General features: G+C 33.7%; 1 protein-coding gene across 4 annotated transcripts in view; it reads right to left on the bottom strand.

Annotated features, from left to right (window-relative positions):
• Positions 1 to 10,829, bottom strand: part of LOC111052108 — a 117,936-nt gene extending 107,107 nt beyond the window's left edge. For 2 of the 4 annotated variants that reach the window (XM_039421075.1, XM_039421074.1), the window contains exon 1: positions 10,689 to 10,829. The gene's annotated coding sequence lies outside the window, so the exon portion shown is untranslated. The remainder of the gene's footprint in view (positions 1 to 10,688) is intronic. The other 2 variants (XM_039421076.1, XM_039421077.1) reach the window with 1 other exon arrangement.
• Between the last annotated feature and the right edge of the window lie 11,523 nt (positions 10,830 to 22,352).

Here is a 22,352-nt window from a genome sequence, read left to right as displayed (position 1 = left end):
AAGAGATACAACAAAGTCCATAGTACGTTGTGTGTGGAGGGTTTCAAAAATGCATAAGGTTAGCTAGGATTTTGAAATTTTGAAAAATTTAGAATCATTTTCTATTCTACAACTTCAAATTTCTTCTATTCTTCATGAGTTAGTTAAAACCCACAATTATAAGTATGGAAACACTTTTTGTGATGTACATTGAATACAGTTTCAACCTCGTACATATATGTAACTTCTTCAAACTTATCTGAATCAAGAAATCTATTCATTGAAAGACATGGTATGAAATCTAGACACGGAACATTGAAATTTTCTTGGTAAGAATGTATATATGGAAATAAACTTATAGTAGGCCATTTTGAAAATGCAGGTCGTAGTATTTCATGTTTGCAGAGAAAAGTATCAATTTTCTCAAGCATGAAGACTATTTTATGTGTAACTAGCTTACCCGGCGAACTTCGTACCGCCAAAAAGTCGAAAAGTTTCATGTCACACTTGACTTTATTTGGTGAATCATGAAATTTATCTGACAATCAATGTTTTCATTAACATCTCAATACGGACTTCCTATGTGCTTAGTCATGCAGCATTTATTATTCCGAAAACATATTTTTCTCAATCAATTGGTAGTAATATCTATCAGTAAAGTGTTGAATTGAAAAAAGATGGGTTGAATCAGTGTTTCAAAGATGAATTTAATGTGTTCATAGTTGTTGATTGGTCAATAGATAGTAAAGGAAATATACGAGTAATGAAAACTAGTTTTATAATGTAGATCTCTGGCAGATTGCAAATACAATCACAATTCCAAATTTTAATTTTTTTAAACTAATAATTACTCTGAAAAAAATTGTTTGATAGAAAAAAAAAATGTTTTGATATAGCTATTTTGTTATAAATTGCAATGGAAAGTAATGAATTATCTTTGAGTTTTATACGAGTATCTTCTTTTAGTCGTGGAGATAACGATATCAGATAAGCAAAGAAAAATATTACTATCAACCCTCGATAATACTTTCAGTTAATAACTATAACCAGAAATAACTGTAGATTGTCATGATTAGGTCGATCTCTGAATTCACTGGATACCAGCAAATTTCCGCATTCCGTTGAAAGAATGAGAGACTACTGGGAATCAGTAGCGCACCAAAATAGTTGGAGTTGGATCTGCTAATATTATTTGGCAGTCTTGAACTAGTTTTCAACTGCATATAAATTTATTTTCATTCTTCCTCTGAATTCCGTACAAGGCCTATGTTCTTAGTAATTTTACAATGAATGTATTTGATGTCTTGAAACAACAACAATACCGTAATCATAAATTTTAATACATAAACAATATTATGTTTTATTGCATCACAATAGAGCGTTATATCACAGACAATTTTACAGCTAATATCAAATCAATTCAGGAACCCTCCAGCTGGAACATAATATCATTCAATTAACATGAAAAAATAAAGTTCAAGCTCATTCGTGATACACGGTTCATGATATTATTCATCACGATAATAGCCACCCACATTATGAAAATATGAAATCCAAACCACAAGGTGCCAATTACCAACCTACGTCAGGATCAATTCATATAGATGATAAAACAGAGAAAGAATGAACTGTCAATTCACTAGAAAATTTAATTCAACATGATCAGTTTATTTTAGAGGGAGGGATGAATCATTGAATGAGCTGTACTCTGATATTGATAAAGTAATCTAGTTCTGTCAAGTGGATGGTTGCTTTGGAAATTTGCATTACAATAATCATGGGACGACCACATGATACAAATACTGAGTTATGAGCTCGTTGGTTATTATGCGCCAGGATTATAATTAATTAAGAATTAATGTATGGCAATAGTAATGATTTTATCAGAATGAATGAGCGTGCATATCTACTACTCTCTAGCTCAATATTTCCCTGACACTTCGTTGTAATTAATTCACCTATAGTATAGGCATTATATCGATAATTTCATTTTACAATGAATATGAATGAGTGTTCAATTAGAATGCCCTGCTTCTTAGATATTCCCTGTTATAGTTCCGACTCCTCCTATGTTTGTTTATTATTATTTCTCAGATTGACTCACCAAATTAATTCTATGTCTGTATTGAACTAGACAATCCAATGTCAAAGTGTTCAATTAATTAGTAGCTTTTCACAATTATAATTATTGTTCCCTGTGATTAAAATGAAGTCTGTTTCCATCCACCCTTCTCGTTCCATTTTCAATTTCAGTTACAAAATCAATTGATTATAGAAATGATTTTTCAATCATTAGTAGTGTCTCTCATTCCACCAATGTGATCACGAAGTTTTTCACTCCCACTAAGTTCCAAGCATTTAATTAATTATTTGAACCCTCATTGATTGTTATCCAACTGACCAAAAATGAAAATGTTTGTTCTTCAATTCCACTTTTCAATTTTTCACTGTGATTACAATGCTATGCTTTAGTTGTTGCTATTCTATTGTCTATTCAATCGATCATACAATTGCCTATACAATTAAATGAATGAAACAATTGAAAATACAATATTCAATGATTAATATTTAATACTTGTTATAAGTAATGTGTATGATTCTACTTCCTTCATTCCTAATCACTCTGACTTCAATCTTTAATATCAAGTAGTATTTGATGAATTGAATATAAAATTGATTCTATAATATTTACTGTTATTTTACTTCGAGAAAATGTTTTACCGAATCAAAACCATTGTTCCTTGAAAGTAGACTATACTACCAGTGTGATTCAAGTTCATACAGATTCCCTTTGAATACAGTATTGAATGGGAGTAGTATCGTAGTGTAAGATGAATACTATAAGATTCTGATTCTGTAGTATGTACTATTTAATTTGACAAAACGCTGGACGAAATCAAGCCCATTGTTACCTGATGCTAAACTTATATTTTCATGACCTTGACTATAGTGCAGCAGCCCGTTCCAAGAATGTAAACTAGGATAGGGTCGTTGCCCCCCAACCTCAGCCGGTAGCTTGTTATCCTTGCTACTTTGGCCAAGTCAAATTGCTACTGCAAAATGTCATGTATCGAATAAATATCTTGTTCAGGCACGCACTGCTCGACTGCTATCACAGTTCGTTATCAGAGGCTCGAAAGATACAGAATATCGATTCATCAGATAATCGTCGAAATCATTATTTTCTTCAACCGTCTCTACCGGGGAACGTCCTGTCTTTGATAGCTATAGCAACTTTATTATTTTCGGGAAAAAACTTTTGTGTTGAGCTCCTATTTAAATTATTGGTGAATGAATATCAACAAATAAAGATAGAGTGATAGTAATAAAACTGTAGAGAAATAAAAAAAGCTAGGTATCCACCCAAAATTCCATCTGTTCCTGAATAACAGTAGGCTGCTTGCATGTATTTTGTAATAAGATTACAGAATTTCAATAACTATTATAGATCAGGGTGAATTATGTACTAACTCGCACTGAACTCAATGTATTGATCTCTATAATATAAAAATGAATGTGTGTTTGTTTGTTAGTTTGTTTGTTCCCTATAGACTCGAAAACTACTTGACAGAACGGCATGAAAATTTGAGAATATGTTTTGTGAATATCGGGGATGGTTTCTGACCAGAAATTTTAATAGGGGAGCAAATAATTTTTTAATATTAATCCATTTTACAGACCTATGTTTTCGAAATTGTCGGCCGAGCGGCTAACGTAGAACGGGAAGATCATAATGATTCAAGATCATGTTGTAATAATATGATTTAGCATATGAACTTACCAGCTGTAATAAACACGTTACTCTGTGATAAAATCGTTTACTGGTGTTATAACTGTAGTATTAAGCACATAGGAAGTCCGTATTGAGATGTAAATAAAAATATTGATTGTCAGATATGATTCACTAAATAAAGTCAAGTGTGACATGAGATACATTGACTTTTTAGTGGTACGAAGTTCGCCGGGTAAGCTAGTAATGAATAAAATATCATTACAATACCAACATCACAATATTGCAACTGTGTTGAAAATATGAAAAATAGTTGTGGGGAAGAGAATAAGAAGAATATGCTGATTGAACACGATTTTAGAAGAACAAAAAGTACTTGTATACTTGAACTAGTAGCATATATTGTTTCTATAATAACGAATAACAAGGGCTACTTCTATTAATAGAAATAAAATGGAAATTGTATCCTTTTTTCAGAGTACTGGAACTTCAGACCTGGAGATGGAATAAGTCCCGGAATGCATAGTCCTTTTAATCAATTTTCAATGGTTTTGTAATTTGAAAAGTTTATTGGTTTTTTTTAAAGGAGTAAAAGGTGTTTTCTGAAAAATGTACTTTTCTATTTTATTTCTTTTACTATTAATATTCTCTATTTTAATTATTTTCTTATTTGTACTTTTGTCGTATATCATCATTGTAAATATGATTTACACTAGGTTTTAGAGAAAAATATTCACTTTAAAGTATAATAAATTATTTTCAAAGGTTTAAATTGTCTCGAGTGCATGAGTGCTAGTACGATCGCCCCTATCTGTCACACTCATGGTGGGGTTGGAAATTTAAGTTAAAACATGGAAGCAACCTTTCAGATTGAAAGCTTCAACGGTGAATATAACCTTCATCGAGAGCTCATCACGAGAATCAAATAATTTATTGAATAAATCATTGAAATGCGAACAGCACGGAGCCTATTAATTTCTCAATGTTAGAACGCGAAATTTAATTTCAATATTTACCTCAGTTTTGACCTGATAAATCAGCAATGCGATCGCGTGACGTTTCAATTTTATTTCAGCTCGCTCTGCTGTGGAAGACGCAATAAAAGTAGCAGACTTGCTATTTTGAACTCGGAAAGTACAAGTTGGAGTTTCCCAGGCGTAATCAATAACCATTCATCGTCTAGCAACGGTGCAACAACGGGAAATGTGTTTGTTTCCTTCCTTGTCTGTGGTAGGAGTTCTCATATAACGTTGATTAAATTTAAAAAATAACTACGCACTTCTAAACATTCGAAGACGTTTTGTTAAAAGATAAATTACATAAGTTATAATAATTCAGACAAATTGTGGTTGGAGAAAAAGCTTCAACCTGTAACGAATGACTCATTCAACCTACTTTCTACAAAGTGCGTAGGTTTTCAAGAGGGTCGTTATATTGATAATACAAGATGGATTATTAGGAACAGCACAGAGCATATCATTTCAACTAATTATTAAAATATATATTATATAGATCCAGGGAGTACTGTACTCTGTTCAAATACTTTGAAATAACGTTTACAGCAACCTACAATCAGAAACCAACAAGTGTTCTACAAGATATAATAATTATATCATTGGTTTTTCAGTACAGCAAAACTATACATGACTATAGTACAGTACGATGACTTGCAGTAATGTAGACTATCAATAATCCACTTACAAAGAAAACAAGCAAAGAAGATGAACAAGAAGTACAAGATAAGGACCTATCTACAACCAATAAAAGACCATGACGTGAAGCCCCCTGTCACAAAAATACTGTCACCCTATCAAAAAACTCCTAACAGATGTTAACAGAGCTGACGTAAGACCATGGATTCCATACCGTTTACTCCAATGGCTTGTTATTAATAAGCAGACACTTATTTTCTCGGCGTCTGCCCTTCTTTCACATCCGTTAGACTTTTTACGAGTCTAGTTACAGATTATACTGACGCACTTGTGCAAATTAGTACCTCATGCCTGATTCTTCATGGTCCATGTGCATTCCGAGTGCTGCGTTCATTTGCGGCCGGCTTGCATCGCTTTTGCATCCGACAACGACTCTGGTTGATTGGACGAAGGCGTGTAGTCAAGGAATGCACAGTCAAGGTCCCACTCAAGGCTAGGACTACTGCACTTCTCTTGCCCCATGCTATCTCCAAAGCACTACACACGTATCGGCCATCTCTATACTCCGCCACGCGGTATTTGCATTGGTCCTTTCCTTTCAAATCTAACAGATTCAAAATTAACTCAACTTGAAAGTTATTGTTATTCGGATCTTGATTTTTCCTCAGGAATTCGAAAAAAAATTTTACCAGCTTTTGTATATCCTTCGATATGCAAAACAAGGAGTGTTCTAAAGATGAGCATGATCCCTTATTCCTCAATAACATCAAGCAAATTTGCAAAAACGAAACTGGAAGTTCTAGGAAGAATTTGGAGGATACCAGAGAAATAATTGGGATTTCTGGGATGAGTGAAGGTTTTTAAACAGACCTAGAGACCTCACAAATAGATTTTCTCCATCTTTGTTTCATCAAAGCTATAAAATCAGAGCAAAGCACGGTTTTACAGAAATGAGAGTACGAATATCCGTTTACATTAGCATTATTCCCTGATTCCACAAGTCATTCAATCACATCCCTAATATTCAGCAATTCAGCTCTTTAATATTTCTCAAAATTCTACAAATCACAGAATTACACATCACAATTAAGTAGCTACATTATACCTATGAATCAGAAGAAAATCACAGAAATGAGAATTAGTACGCGAAGTGTGACTGGATTTTTCTAATAATTTCAAATTATTAAACGACTCTGTATAAATGTGACAATATGAGGATATTGTCGAATAGTAACTATCAACTTCAGATTGGAAAATTCTGGGCCCTCGTATAAATGAGACTGCAACAAGATATGTAATCAAATTTTAAGATGTTCAGTTGAGGAGGTTTCTCATCATTGAAGGAATACATCAGGAAGTGGGCATCCAGCCTGCCTCAATATCATCATAAATGAGACTGCACTCTGAAATATATCACCATAACATAACTATATACCTTTCAATTTAGTCATCCAATAGCCCAGAGTGCAATGATAGTAAATGGAATCGAATAGTGTTGACATAAATTACATATTTTATTGAACTTAATCCATGTTAGAATGAAAATCTGAATTTTCATTGCTATCGTATATCATGCTGTGTCATCATTTCACAAAATTAGATCATACCATGGATCGAAGTTAATTGCGTTCTCATGAATATCATGTTTGAGTAAAACATAACTCCGTTGGTTCTCAAGAGATGATATGACTTAAACCATGCAGTTCCTTGATTTACAAACAGTAAATCAGAGGTGAAGTTGACAAGGAAAGTAAAAATATAAAGCATGATTTGATCAAGACTCTCTCGACTCATCAATTCAGCTCCTGCTGTTAAATGATGGTCTGTTTATAACCAAACTGATCATTCTTTAACGTCATTTGGGTTTATGTTCCCCATTAGGTATTCATGAGCTTTCCGGAAAATATAAGCATAGCAGTTGAAACGACCAAATGAATATAAAACTGGAATATGGTCGCTGTAACTTATTAGCCCAAGTTTAGAAGCAGGTGCAATGCCTCACCAGTCACCAGTACGTGCTTGCTTCAAAGCTCATTTCAAATAAAGTTTTTCTACTTTTCATTCTTTCACATTCATCTTTTTTCTTCTATTCCTTGCCCCCGCTTTTCTTCCACATTTTGTTTCTTTCTTATGTCAATCCTCATCCTTCCTGTTTCTACATAGCCTCTTTATTCTGCATACACCTTCTTTTGCATAGACCTAAATCTCTTTACTCCACAGATATTAACATTAGCCTATTATACTCAAAATTCAATAATTCATAATTGATTCCCTTTTTTCTTCTTCCTCCTCATTTCCCTCATTCTTTCTTATTTCTCTGCTACTTCTTATTTTCTCCTTTCCTCCTTTTCCCTCTATCTCTGTTTTTCCTGAATTTTCTTACCTATCTAGAATTCTTTTTCTTCTCATTCTCCCCTTTTTTCTAATTCTTCACTTCGTCGTCATTCTTTGTTCTTCTTCTACTTTCATTTTTATTCTATTACACCCCATCTCCCCCTCCCACCCATTTCCTTCTCCCAAAGCTTATTTCAACTTTCATTTCTTTCTCTTTCTTTATTACTCTCTAGTTCCCCTTTTTATTCTTACAGTATCCTTTATATTATTCGAATACTTCTTGATAATATAACTCTTCTATACAGCTGATAATATTCTCTCTCTTTTCTTCCATCTTGATATTGTATTCTAACTAATTCGCCAATCGCTATCATTGCTCCTAATTTTTTAAACCACTTTTGTCTCAATTTTTCCCACACATACTTCCTTCCTGCAGGTCATTTATGACTGTACTCAAGTCAGGTTTTTTGAAGTGGTCAGCATATAAAAATGTATTAAGAACATTCATCAGCCCGCACCATGTCAGTATGGCTGCGGGTTGATATTACTTCGCCAATTTTTTATTTTCCCAGATGCAAGGATATAATTGAGGCTACTGTATGACGTCTTACATATCAGTAGGCATCTGGTCATTCTTTCAACCTGTAATTGTATGTGTACAAGTTATTATTCAATTACAGAAATAATTTCACCTGCTATCACATTTCCTTTATTTGAACGGCTCGTTGCTTGGATAGCATGCAACCTCCTCGTAATATGAATATGGAAAAGAAAATGGACCTCATCAAATCGACCAAGACTCGATTTTTCTCTCCAACAACATTTGCGGAACTTTCTTCTGATCAGGCTAATTAGAATTTGTTCCAAATAAGCTGAGGATTCTTCACATTTGTTTATAATTGAATTCAAAAGTAAGCCATCAAATGTCAAACGATACTTTAAAGATCAATTTAAAATTCAATTTTGAACGAATGTGCACTTTACTGGACCTTTACTTCAACTTACAAAAAAGTTGATCGCGGTCATACGAGATCTTGGGAATATAAAGTTCTACCAGGATATCAGGTACCAAGATACAATGAAAACCAAAATGATTCATGAGAATTAATTATTATAGAAAATTACTAGTACTTTTTTTTATACATAATATATAAACACAACTAGTTACGAGCACTTATGTCATTTATCAAGTGACAAGTGGATGTATTTATATGAAAACATATATATAAATAGGTTAGTGGTAATTTTCTTTAATGATTAAACATTCAGTAATACCTTATTAGATAACTGAGAAATTAATGAAGAGATTGATGATTAATAGAGATTGAGAAGAGTTCCACCATAAGTTCTCCACAAAGAATTACTTTTGCGAATAGATATTTAAGGAAATGTAATGTACTGTACTCCCATATCCTAGCAGTGCAGGAAACACGACTATCGTGATCGGAAGCCCAGCTTCCTGGTAATACTCCCAAATCTATTATCTGCACTATTCATGCAATGAAGGTCTATCGAAGATTACTGCAAGACTCGGATGTGAGTAACCTTCTAAGACTTGTCAATAACATTCCCAAATGTGTGGTATAATAATTGAAAATATTAAAGGAACAAAAACTCAATATTATAAATCGTGAACCATTCCCAGAATGTATATACAAATAAGAGTCTGACATAAGAGCAGATCGCAAAAATAATGATTATTCAATGATAGGATATTCAACAATGAGCTGGTTTGTTTTGTGTGCAAGATAATATAATTTAGACAAAGGAATTTCATCAAACTACTGTTTAAAATTGGTTGAGATGTATCTTCAATAGCGCCAACTTGATTTATCAATTTTTTGAAGGTTATTATCTTCTTCTTATCATAAAAGGCTGCAGTAATCTTGAGAAACATATAGACGAAATATTTTTTTATAATTTCTCTCTCAACTAGACTGAATCTAGTGCCACAGAAATAAAGTTAGAGTATTCTACTCAAATCATAAAATCAATATATAGAAGAGCACTGAAGTAATAAATTCAGAAGGCCACTAAGCAGTTTAAAGTCACGCGAACTGGTGATTTGAGCTTGTGAACTATTTTGAGAATTCAGAGAATGACATACATTCAAAATCTGATACAAATCAAGATATAGTGATGGAATAACAGTGCAAGTTGAGGAACTACTCAGATTTTATCAGAACGCTAGCAATTATAGGTGGATTTTCCATGAAAGCATACGACATCCATCCGTGCATTATTGTAATACTCTCACATAACATTGTATAACATCCAGCTTTTCATATTATCTTCTGTTGTACAAAAACTTTGAATTTATCAGGATCCCTTGATACTGCATGCTAGTAATAGACATCCTCAAAACATCCTCACGCGCAGTTCAATTTAATCAATATGATATGGAGTAAAAAATCTGAATTCATAATAGACGTAAATGTCGAAATTCCCAGCATTAGAATGTGCTGAGTACTCCCAAGTCATCTAAAAAATAAATTGAACATGGAAGTTGTAGATAAAATATGTAACGCAATATCCAATAAACAAAAGGCTCACATGGAGGTGCAGATGACCTTTTTTCTACCGACTACCGACTAGGATAATGCCCTGACTCTTATAAATTTAGTATAATTATTCATCATTGGGGCAGCATAAATCAGCACGAATTACGTTGTAATGATTAAGGACCAAAAAATAATATTATTAAAAATAAGGAGCCTCGAGTGAATAAGATTGGTAATATAAAATTGTCAAACGAGAATATATTATAGAAATCACACATGCGAGAAAGCATGCTCCAATATTGTGAATAGTGCATGCCGCATGGTGCTGTTTTCAAAGAAGGGGACACCCAGTGGTCATCATCAAAATGTAAACAAACACCACATGTGAGCATTCAGATCTCTTTTTCCAATCAATAAAACATCCAAATCAATAATGATTTTCGTAAAACTTACAAGTTGAACAATATTTAAAAATAAATCAAGATCACTCACCGAAGAGTCCACAGTCAATTCACACACAAGAAGAATCAACAACAAAAACCACGCACCAAGTTATCACACTACGACAAGGAGCGCAGACAAGCTTACTGCTGAACAGTTTCACTAGAACTGGGCGCGAGCGCGAGAGTCAAGCAAGGCGCAAAACAGGGTGAAACGAGTAGTATCGGCATCCACCGATAGGAGCGCCTCTGACAGTCAAAAACCGAAAGTATAGTCAGAAAGTCTGGAAGTTCTTCTATCTTTTGTGCTTTCACTATCACTATCAGGCCATCTCTCTCACCACACACATGGCCAACACTCAGTTTCCTCTTCTCTTTATAGACTCTTCTCCGAGACAACGTACACAAAGTCTCGTTTAGTATCCAAATCGTGGGAAAGACTGGCAACTCATTGTTCTATCTGGTACAGAATCAATAGTGATAGTAATTAGGCCTAGGGATTACGAGTGTTTTCAAATTAGGTATTAGTGTTCTACCATAAACACACTATGAAAGCACGAAATACATGACACTGTTTGTATTGGATTGGATTTAGTATCTGAGTCACTCATATCTTCACAAAACAGTTAATGACTCTATTACTAGAGTTCTTCTGTTCTAATTTCTTATCTTACAGGGAGGTTGTGTGCGATAAACCTGTGTGCCGTGTCTCTGTCATTGAAGCGAAAACTGCTGCAATAGGATTATAGGATTTGGGATTATAAACTCATCTGAGATGGACTATAGACTAGTACACTCAAACATCATATAAACATTCAAAATTCATTGTATATTCTTTTAATTCTTCAGTTTATAGTCTACTTATTCAACGTTAGAGTCTTGTGTAGCACCTTAGGCTGGATATGAATTGTTCGTATTAATGAAGGCTATTTTGGGCACTGCCTGTTATAATTTTTACTTTCCTTGCCCTATTACCATAGGTAAGGAAAGTATTGCTTTCCAAAAAATATTAAGGTACCCTAATTTCAAGTTTTCTATACGTTTCAAGGTCCCCTGAGTCCCCTGTGTGTGTGTGTGTGTGTGTTGTGTGTGTGTGTGTGTATGTGTGTGTGTGTGTGTGTGTGTGTGTGTGTGTGTGTGTGTGTGTGTGTGTGTGTGTGTGTGTATGTATGTGTTTGTGTATGTGTGTGTGTGTGTGTGTGTGTGTGTGTGTGTGTGTGTGTGTATGTCTGTATACACGATAACTCCATTCCTAATTAACCGATTGACTTGAAATTTTAAACTTAAGGTTTAATATACGGTTTTTTAAGTTTACGGTTTTAAGGTTTTTTATACGACGAGGATCCGACAATTCAAAAAAAATTCAATTCAAGATGGCGGAAAAAATGGCGGATAATGACTAAAAAACCATGTTTTTCACGTTTTTCTCGAAAACGGCTCCAACGATTTTCTTCAAATTCATACCATTGATAACTATTTATGAGCTCTATCAACTGACATGAGTCTCATTTCTGGGAAAATTTCAGGAGCTCCGTAATATTCTTGAGAAAAATGGCAGATAGTTACTAAAAAACCATGTTTTTCTCGATTTTCTCAAAAATGACTCGACCGATTTTTTTCAAATTCATACCCTGTATAGTTATTTATCAGGTCTATCAACTGGCATGAGTCTCCTTTCTGGGAAACTAATGGGGGGTCCACCCCATCCTTGAGAAATGGACTTTGTAACCTCCTTCTCGTGCATAAGGTAGGTAGGTAGAGCAGTTTATAAAAAGAACACATAGTCGAGATATTTCATCTGTAGAACAGCTGTTTTGACGACTTTAGAAAAAATCATCGAATTTCACAATTTATTTACACAAAGGAAAAAGTACTCTGAAAACAATTATATATACACATATTATACAGTAGGCTGATCGTAGTTGTAATTATGTTGCTGCCAATCGTCATTATGTTATTCCCCTAAATTATTTTCGTTTAAGAATGAGGCTTACAGTTCAATGCGCAAGGAAAGTTGTGTGAGTGTACCACACCAGATTTTTTACTAAAAAAACTATCACTTAGGTCAAACAAACCAGATATTGAACCGAAATGAGTTGAAACGTATAATAATAATAATACAACAAGTAGGTAGGTTTCTTGGCTTCATGAGAAACGTTTATTTCATGGCAAGACTCTCAAAAGTGTGTTATGGTTTCATTAAATAATTTCTCTTGAAAGATTTGCGACATATTTTCTTGATTTTATGGATAATAATCTATCAAGTCACTGGTTTTTTTTCGTAATGAATGAGCATTGAAGGTACAGTAGACTAAATCGAATGTGGAAATTTAGAATGATCAATATAATGCAATTGAGTCAGTTCAATTATAATGCTACTATCGGGACCTGACTCTGATAATTTCATTTCATTTCATTTATTTATCGTCACATTACATCAATTTTTGAGTAACACTCATTTGACTGGTGACATGTCAATACTAGAACAAAATTATATTTAAAAGACTTAGTTCTAACTTCTTGAAAGTAAAATAAATAAATACACTCTATGATGTATCTCATCAAATTCACATGGAAATGAAAGTCACAAAAAGTTAAGTTACACTCTACAGCCCCTTTTCACAAATTAAAATTCGGCAGCAGAGTATAGGGCTTTCTCTAATAGCATTTTTCTGACTGTTAGTTTGAATTTGTTTATTGCTTCGCAAGAATCTCTTGATCTCAATCCACAAATGACTCTTATTATTTTTTTCTGGATTATAAAAATTTTATATTATAAATTATAATGTATTTAAAAATCGCATCCCGGAGGTTCATTTGAATTTCACGCTTTGCATTCCTATAATGAGGTCCACGTTATAGTGGCAGTATTTGATTAACATTGGTGTTAATCAAAATCTTTTCAATCATTCGAAAAAACCGATAGTGCTATCCTTTTCTAGCTCTGCAATGTTGCCAGATCGTTTTTAACAATGTAGAAATAAAATTAACAAAATATTCAATATCAATTATGAGAAATTCATTATTAAATAATTAAAAAATGAATGTTCTTGGCAGATGAAATTTAATTATTTTTAATAAGAATAAACTGTTGATATTACATCATAGTACTGGTATCAGCTATCTTCTATAGAAGGCAGTGGCAAGACAGAGAATCGGCAACGCTGTTTTCCTGTCATTTTCCACTGCAACTATTACGTGGACCTCACTAAAGTAGCCAAAACCAGGAAACAATCAAAACGTTTTTTAGTTGCTGACTCAACTATCTCAAAGTGTGCTTGGCTAAGAAAATTTTCAAGAATAATGTGGCTCTCAGCCCCTCAGTGTCTGTCTAATAATGGGTATAATGGAGGATAGGGTTTCAGGAGCACATGAATAAAAATGATATGGATCATAAAGGAGCAAGTGGTTTAAAAAATAATGAAACCATTTTAGTAGACTAAATATATTTTTAATGTATAGTCTTCCCACTATATTCAACCGCACGAAAATAGTCCGATGGAAAGAGCTGAGTTCCTCCTCGCCCCCTCGCATCCATATACGTTGCCAATTCGTTAGGTGCATTATTAAAGTATTAATTATTATCTATAAACAGCTGTAAACAACGTTGACTAATTCTTATTTGGCAACGCTACATGTACTCTCATCGGACTATTTTTGTGCGGTTGACTATGGTCTTTTCTACAGGACTAGTAGGCTACTGACCGAAGTTGAAGGAGACAGTAGCATACGAGAAATGGAAGTTCAACGTTCTTGATAATCTTCCCTTTTTCTGAGTTGGAACAAACCACTTTTTCTGTCAACTGAGGTATCGTAATTTCAACTCCTAGTTTTGGTCACCACAGACTAGCTGACTGGCCGTGCTGGCTGATCAATACCATATATATTGTACGGGGGATAAGTACGCTTCGTGCTTGATGTGGGCTTATAAAAACAAGTCCAAGGGTTCAAGTAAATAAGCGATAGCTTTTTCAGAAGAACCGCATTCCACGTTTCCCTTTAACAGTCGGTTCAAAAACATTATCTGAGGTTGAGAGAGTCGTTCTCCAACATTTTACCTGCTGAACATTGTCTAGTGAGCAAGTTTATGGGGCTTTAACAACAAATAAATAATTTACTGTGTCCAATATGTTTTCCAAAAGTGCATTTGTCATTTTCTTGAGAAAATAAGCTCAAAGGTACTCGTATAATATAAATGTTTGTCTTTAGAAAGAGCAAATATATACAAAATGTTGATGACTCTTCTCTCATAAACTATACTATAATATAAGGTGATTTCAGAAAATTACAACATGATGGTGTAAGGAGATTGACTTTGAAATTTTAAAGGAATATTCAAGGACTATCAATTACAAAAAAAAAATGGGTTTACAAAAAAAGCCGTGAGGAATAGCAGTACGGTAGATCAATAGTAGAGTAGCCTATATCTTTTAAAGATTTCTATAGAGCATGAAATATAATATAGTCTAACATCTTATATTTGTAAGACCATAATATAATGTATAATGAATCAATTATTGATCTTTGCATACTTTGACCCCATTACTGAGAATGCAGTATCTCATCATGGAATGAGTAGTAATACTATAATTGATTACCCATCTATCTCATTATGTATTTCCAACTTATTGGCTAATATGCGGTATATGCCATTGAATATTGAGTATTTCATTATGAAATGAGTGATATTGATACCTTATCCTTCCATCCTTGTATGTTCAAAAATGTTATAGCTTTATGTTGTATTGTATAATGCATAAATATTGAATATTATTTAATCCATAAATTATTGAAGATTTACTGCCTAAGCAGTCTCAGTCAGATATATTCAACTACGTTCACTCTCCAGCTTTTCAAAGCTGTTTACTACAACCCTTTACTTTGATATTATTGTTAACAAAAAGCTACAACGATACGAGATACAAATAATGTGAAGGTATAGTGTGATTTCTAAAAATGATTGAGGAATAGTAGAATATCACAAAAATCGAGGGAAATGATGAGAAACCGTAGTAATAGAGGATAGAACTATATCATATAGTGATCAAGAAACCAAGAGAATTATAATCTCAAGAGACCAAGAGCAAAATCGTCGTAATGTAATATTCCTAGTAACGAGGCTACTCTTACATCGAGTACATTCAAGGGTCTTGAGAATAAATACGCTTAGGCTATAGGGTGAGAGTAATCATACAGTGGTTTCTTCAAAATCAATAATAAAAAATAAATTCTCAAACAGGATAAATTTTGCGATATTAACAACAAAATAATAAGATACAAGAATTCTTTAATTGATTCAATAATACACAATTATTTTTTTAAATAATTTGGTGGAGGATCAACAGGCACAGCCCAAAACTGTTCCTCCGAAATTTGATTCATTAAAATAGTCCAAAAAATAAGTTATGTTTTCTCCACTTTATAAAATGTTGTCTAATTTTCTTACCAAACACTTGAAACAAGAAATTTTGAATTGGGAAAAAAATTGAAATCCAATTACCGTATTATAAAAATATTATTTAATTGCTAGAAATGAAGGGTTACAGATATATTGATTGCTGGATATTGGGCACAGTAACTATATCAAAAGTGGAGGAAGATAGAACGGTGAAAATGAAGATAAAGGATAACAGAGTAAATGTGATATAAATAGCATGAAGATAAAAAGAGACAAAAGAGAGAGTGTGATCTATGACAATGAGCAGGTAATGAGTGGGCAAGAGACAGCTGCTGATTGATGGTGACAGTCCCAGACGCAGTAGCGTATCCAAGCAACTTCAAACTGTCAGCATTCCCAACAACAAACATCAATGTATCTCATTCAACTAATGCTGACAGCTTAAAGTGGATCCCACTATAGTGAGATTTAATTCAAAGCTTCAGCATTGATTGAATGAGAAGCATTGATGTTTGCTATGAGAATTGCTGACAGATTGAAGTGAATCTGACATGAGGACAATGGACAATCTGCTACTGAGTTGCAGTTGGCAGTTGGCAGTTAGCTAGCGCAGCGCAGCGGTCACCTTTGACAGCAGTCAGCACTCAGTATAGCACACATGTCGCGCACAGGAATCCGAATCCGACGAGAGATTCTCAGAAGCACCAACATAAGAAGAGATTCTGTGCACTTGCGCGGTAGTTGAAGTATGACCCCTATGACACTTTTTGCACCGCTCTGCTCTGCTCTGCTCTGTCAGCCGGCTGCAATCATAGCAGCGATGCAGTAATCGCATAGAGTGGACAGTCTTCTCGCCGCAGTATAGAGGCGTCTTTATTCAGCCGCATTTCGCCAAGTTCATTAACCCTAAACATATTTCAATCTCATTCAGCAGTTTAGCATTGCATGTAGAGACTCAAGCAATATGGAAGAAAATAGATATGGCTAATAATGGATAAATATTATTGATCCGGTATTATTTGATCATAAAATTGAGTTGGTTTAGCCTTATTGTATGAAAAATAATCACATTGTCAATATTCAAGAAACAAGATCAAGGTGATGATAATTTATACAGAAACATTTGCCACTAAAGAGGAGTTCGTTCTATATATTACCGAAGGAATTAAAACCTTTAATTTAAAATTTTGCAACAAAAAATGTATATGCTACAATAAAATAATAATAAATTATAACAGATGGCTACATGTTCTCTACTGTTAAAATTTGTATTGTATAAGCGAAGTATATTTGGATGAATAGTTGATTACGTACCACTCCTGAAGAGCAGCTCTCTTCAAGGTGTGAGGCAATTCTAAAAGTTATCCTTAAATAGCTATAACAAAATGTCAACAATGCTCTAGTGATACTCCTGCTACTTTTGGTACTCCAATTGCAGGAAATATTCTAAAATGTAGCGGATTTTTCATAACATCACAAGCTTACAGATAGAAATAACTGAGATAATGACATTATTCAAATGGTAATGAATTAATTATTATTATTAAACGAAAATCCAAATTAAATGCTGTAATTCACCCCGAAAACTTCTGCTTTTCGAAGACTTTGAATTCCGATCTAGCTGTTCACCGTGTTGTCAATATTTGTTGTAGCAGAAGTCTTCGGGATGAATTACAGCATTTAATTTGGTTTTTCGTTTAATAATAATTATTATTCACAAGCTTATTTACATTTTAAAATATTGAACCCTTTAACATAGTGAAATTCACATTATTGAGTCAGCACCTGATGATATGTTAATGTTTTTCTGATCTTGTCTGTCATTAGAAAAAGTCGTTAGCTCTATCCTTCTCCAGCTCTGCACCGTGGATTACTAAAATATTTAATCTCAATTTTGAAAACTCATTATTTTTAAATCATTGAAAAATATATTAACAATTATCATGTCAGACGTACCGGGATGGCTCAAACCATGTTATCTACTATAAAAGGTGATGGAGGTATGAAAATTGGCAACTCTGTAGTCCTATCATTTTCAGTGGCCTACATCAAGATATATCAAGGGGTAGCTGAATTGTTAACGCCTTAAAACTTTTGAGCATAGGCAACCCTCACTACATTTCAGTTATGTTCATTTGGAAGGGCAGGAAAGGTAAGAGAAAATACCGTAACCAACTTAAAGAATAATTAGAAAACTGATTACTGAAGAAGTTTCTATTATAAATAGAGAAATTATTCACACAAAATTCAAGGTTGATAATAATTCTTACATAAATCTCCGAAGAAAAAAAAATAGGGGCCCACTGGTTTTGATGCTACCTATTTCGATGAATATGTAAAAAAATTAAAGATACAATGAGTTAGTAGATTATTGTGATTTGTGAATATTTATTTTTAATCGTTGCTAAAGGTAGAGAATGGATCGAAACATAGAATACGATCATATCAGAAAAATCTGGAAAAAACTACAAATTCGTTGAAAGTATACAAAGTAAGGGTAATGTGTAAAAATATTGTGAAAAGTAAAGATGTATGGAGTAAGCGATTGTGGAATTGCAAAGTATTTTGAGTTTCAAGTGGCAATGTATATTCTGTATTGGTGGAAATATTCAGATAGATACGATGAATAATTTCTAGTGAATTCACAAGCTACGGCCAGTTTTTTAAAATTGAAAAATCCCTTAACAAGATAACTGTTGTTTCAACACGCTATAATTCCAATTACGAGAATAATCTTATGGAATCTGAATAATACACTCATAACAATACTATAGCAATGAGTTTTTATTCAATAATCCATTACTATTAATAATAATAATAATTATTGAAGGAAAATCCAAATTAAATAAAACAATTGAATCTCAGTAATTCCCATGACTATCATTTTATTACAATACATTGAGGATGAGAATAGAGAGCTATAAAATGAAAACTGGAATGTGTTATTCAGGCGAGTTTTGGTCTTCTTTGTCAGTTGTGAGATTACCTTATACGGTTGGAGCAACAAAATGAATTTGAAGGTGTAAAACAAACGATGTTATTGACCGGCGTTCACAATAAACACATATACACTCAAGATGCACTACACTCAGGAATGAGCATTGAACGACTATGAATGTATCTGAACATTTCCGTTCACACACTGTATCCAACTCCTTTCTACACAACTCACGTACTCTTGAAAAAAATCAAAGAGGATGTACAAAGCATTGTTTTGACGTCTCGTTCGAATGAATGAGATTCGTTTCAACCACTGAAAAACACGGATTATTCTCAACTTATTCAGATCTGAAGCACGGTTTGTTTTGTATTTCTCCAGTCTATTGAATGTGAATGGATTAATAATATTGATTTATAGAATTGCTGTACCGAAAATGATATCTCTAGTTCAAGAATTCCTTCACTTTCCAGCTGTAGTTCTCTTTTTCCTATTCTCTTCTCTGCTGAGGTTGATGCCCACATGAGCCTTGGGCTTGTGCTCGGGTAATGGGGCGGATAATGATGAGAGATGAATGGACCAGTTTTGGGTGGGTTCCGATCCACCGGGAAGCGATTTTTCAACTCATGAATCATATTCGGTTGGCTAAAGTGATTACCTTTCCTACTAAAGTAGCAGTAGCTTATCAGCTGAGTCGGTCCGCTACCCCATTATTTGTTCTACATGCAGACTTGTGACGAATGAAATAGGTATTTGTAAAATAAATCATTATGATATTTTGTCTAATTCAGAAGAAAGTTCGTGTTGTTTATAAAGAGTGAATTTTGATGATCTCCATTGAGTACGGTAATTGTGTTGATTCTCTTTAAAAGATGTAATTGCCAATAATCAATTTTATATAGTCCATCCATTCAATTTTTCCACTGCCCTATTTTGTTATGCATACTAATTTAAATTATTTGATCATTTCTAAAATGATTTTTGGAACTCACAAGAAAGAGTATCTATTTCCAACTGGACTTTTTCATCTACATTTCAAAGATATTATTCTGGAGAATATTGTGCTCTACGTTCATGTAAAATAGTAGCCTACGACAGAGCTGGAATAAAACAGAGAACGAGAAAAAAACGAAAGCTGCTCTTGAAACAAGCCTCACCTTAATGAGTGAATAACAGGAATGTTTTAAAGTCTGCGGTATTGAATATGAAGCATAAGAGATGTGTTTTTAAAGGATATGTTGAGTCTGGAGGGGATTTCCAGTACGCACCTATATGAACAATGAGTAGGCTACATAACGTCTAAAGATATGCGGCTTCTGAATCTGTAAATCCAATTTCAACTCCTATCTCAGTAATAATAATAGATTCATCTTCATTCATGATTCATGACTAAAGATAAAACATTCGAGATTACAATAAATTGTTTTGTTAATAATAGATTAGTTACCGATATAAATACGTTTCAGTACCGTAATCTTCTTTATTATATTCTAGTAGTTCTGTGAACAGTAGACCTCGCGCAGTTATAACGACGTCCCAAACCATAAGCACATCCACACTGATACACTAACTATTTATTTGATCAGATCGTGCTTACACAAGATTTAATTATCATATAACGTTTTCCGGAATTTAGCGCGAGAAAACCAGAAGACATCTAGGCGCCCAGACGAGCTGTTATAAGCTCTTTGCATCCTATTTTAATAGTACATGAAAATTGCATTCAATGAGGCATGCAATGAGACATGCAATTTATAGTCTACACAGCTGTTAATTTTTTACCAAGTTACATTGATATATTGAGGCATGCAATTTATACTCAACTCGACAGCTGATTTATGATTAATAATTCTATAGTCTGATTTTTACTCTAATATTGAAGTATGAAGGAGCCTCCTTTCTCCTTTTATATTATCCTTGAAATGCAAAATTTCCAAAAAAACATACCTGTCAAATTTCATGAAAATCTATTACCGTGTTTCACCGTAAATGCGCAACATATAAACATTTAAACAATCAAACATTTAAACATTAAGAGAAATGCCAAACCGTCGACTTGAATCTTAGACCTCACTTCGCTCGGTCAATTAACAGTATCACCATCCCGGTGGTTCGGAATGCAATTGGAAGCAGTAGGACCACCATGCCCCCCCTATGCCCTATTATCAATAATAAAGAATAAGCATCGAAAAATCAAAAAAATAATTATATGTGTATGCTTTCTCTATGAATATGCTGTAACCAACATGATTTCAATTGACTTGGTGGAGCTATAACTAACTGTAAGAGGCTCTCCGACCAATAGAGGCCATACAACAGGTGTGCTCTCCCTCAAGCCCATGGACGCACCCCCCATGATATTAGAAAAATTGAGCCCCCAACCCCAAGAATTTCAGGGACGCATTCTGCGTCCAAACAACCTCACCCCCCCTTGTGGACACCTCTGCAAACAAGTAAAACAAAATATTGTTGCTTTATTGAAAATATAATGGATGATTTTTATCATTGCCGAAGTCCAATTCACTTGGAAACTTCGGTAATCATATTCAAGTAGAATAATTGTAAGTGCTGATGAAATATTTATTAGAATCATTCTAAAATCACATGAATACGCTACGATAGGCTATCCTAGAGAAAATATAGCAAAACCGATAACTCATAATAGATCTTAGATATCCTTTCTCTATAAGTGCTGATGAAATATTTTTTAGAATCATTCTAAAATCACATGGATACGCTACGATAGGCTATCCTAGAAAAAATATAGCAAAACCGATAACTCATAATAGATCTTAGATATCCTTTCTCTATTCTACTATATTTGCTTCAACTTCGAAACAGTAAGTTATTTATTGCTAGCGGATGGGCTACTGTAACTATTACTTCAAAGATAAATATAGAAGAATATATTCTATGTTCCTAGTCTGAAAAAAGCCTGAAAACGTTTTTGCAATGCATAAAATGCACGTGTATATATAGCAATAGTCATGCAGCTATCGACGCGTGATATTTGAAACTGGTTTGCTGAGTGAATTTGCATGTTCAAATGAGAATAAATAGAGATGTTTCTTGATGGAAAAAATAAAATAGATGAATAAGTATTAGCGCGGTACAGGATGCTTAATAAATTATTCAGATGGGATATTATTGGAGGAATGAAGACCTCTTCAGTGTACTCGACAAGTATGAACATTCCACGGCTACTGAGTAGGAGTGAATGATCTAGAGTAGAATCCTTATGCTACTTCTTCCACTCTTAGGAAGTCATTTATATGTCTTGGACCTGTTCAATGATGAGCTTTTAATACCCACTCATCCCAAATATCTGTTTTCATCAGAAAACATCAAAATATATTACAAAACATATTTTGTCAACTTTT

Source organism: Nilaparvata lugens, chromosome 2, assembly GCF_014356525.2.
Source record: "Nilaparvata lugens isolate BPH chromosome 2, ASM1435652v1, whole genome shotgun sequence".
Classification (NCBI taxonomy): Eukaryota; Metazoa; Arthropoda; class Insecta; order Hemiptera; family Delphacidae; genus Nilaparvata; species Nilaparvata lugens.
The sequence above is the reverse complement of the archived record's forward strand: the minus strand, read 5'-3'. Positions and strand labels throughout refer to the sequence as shown.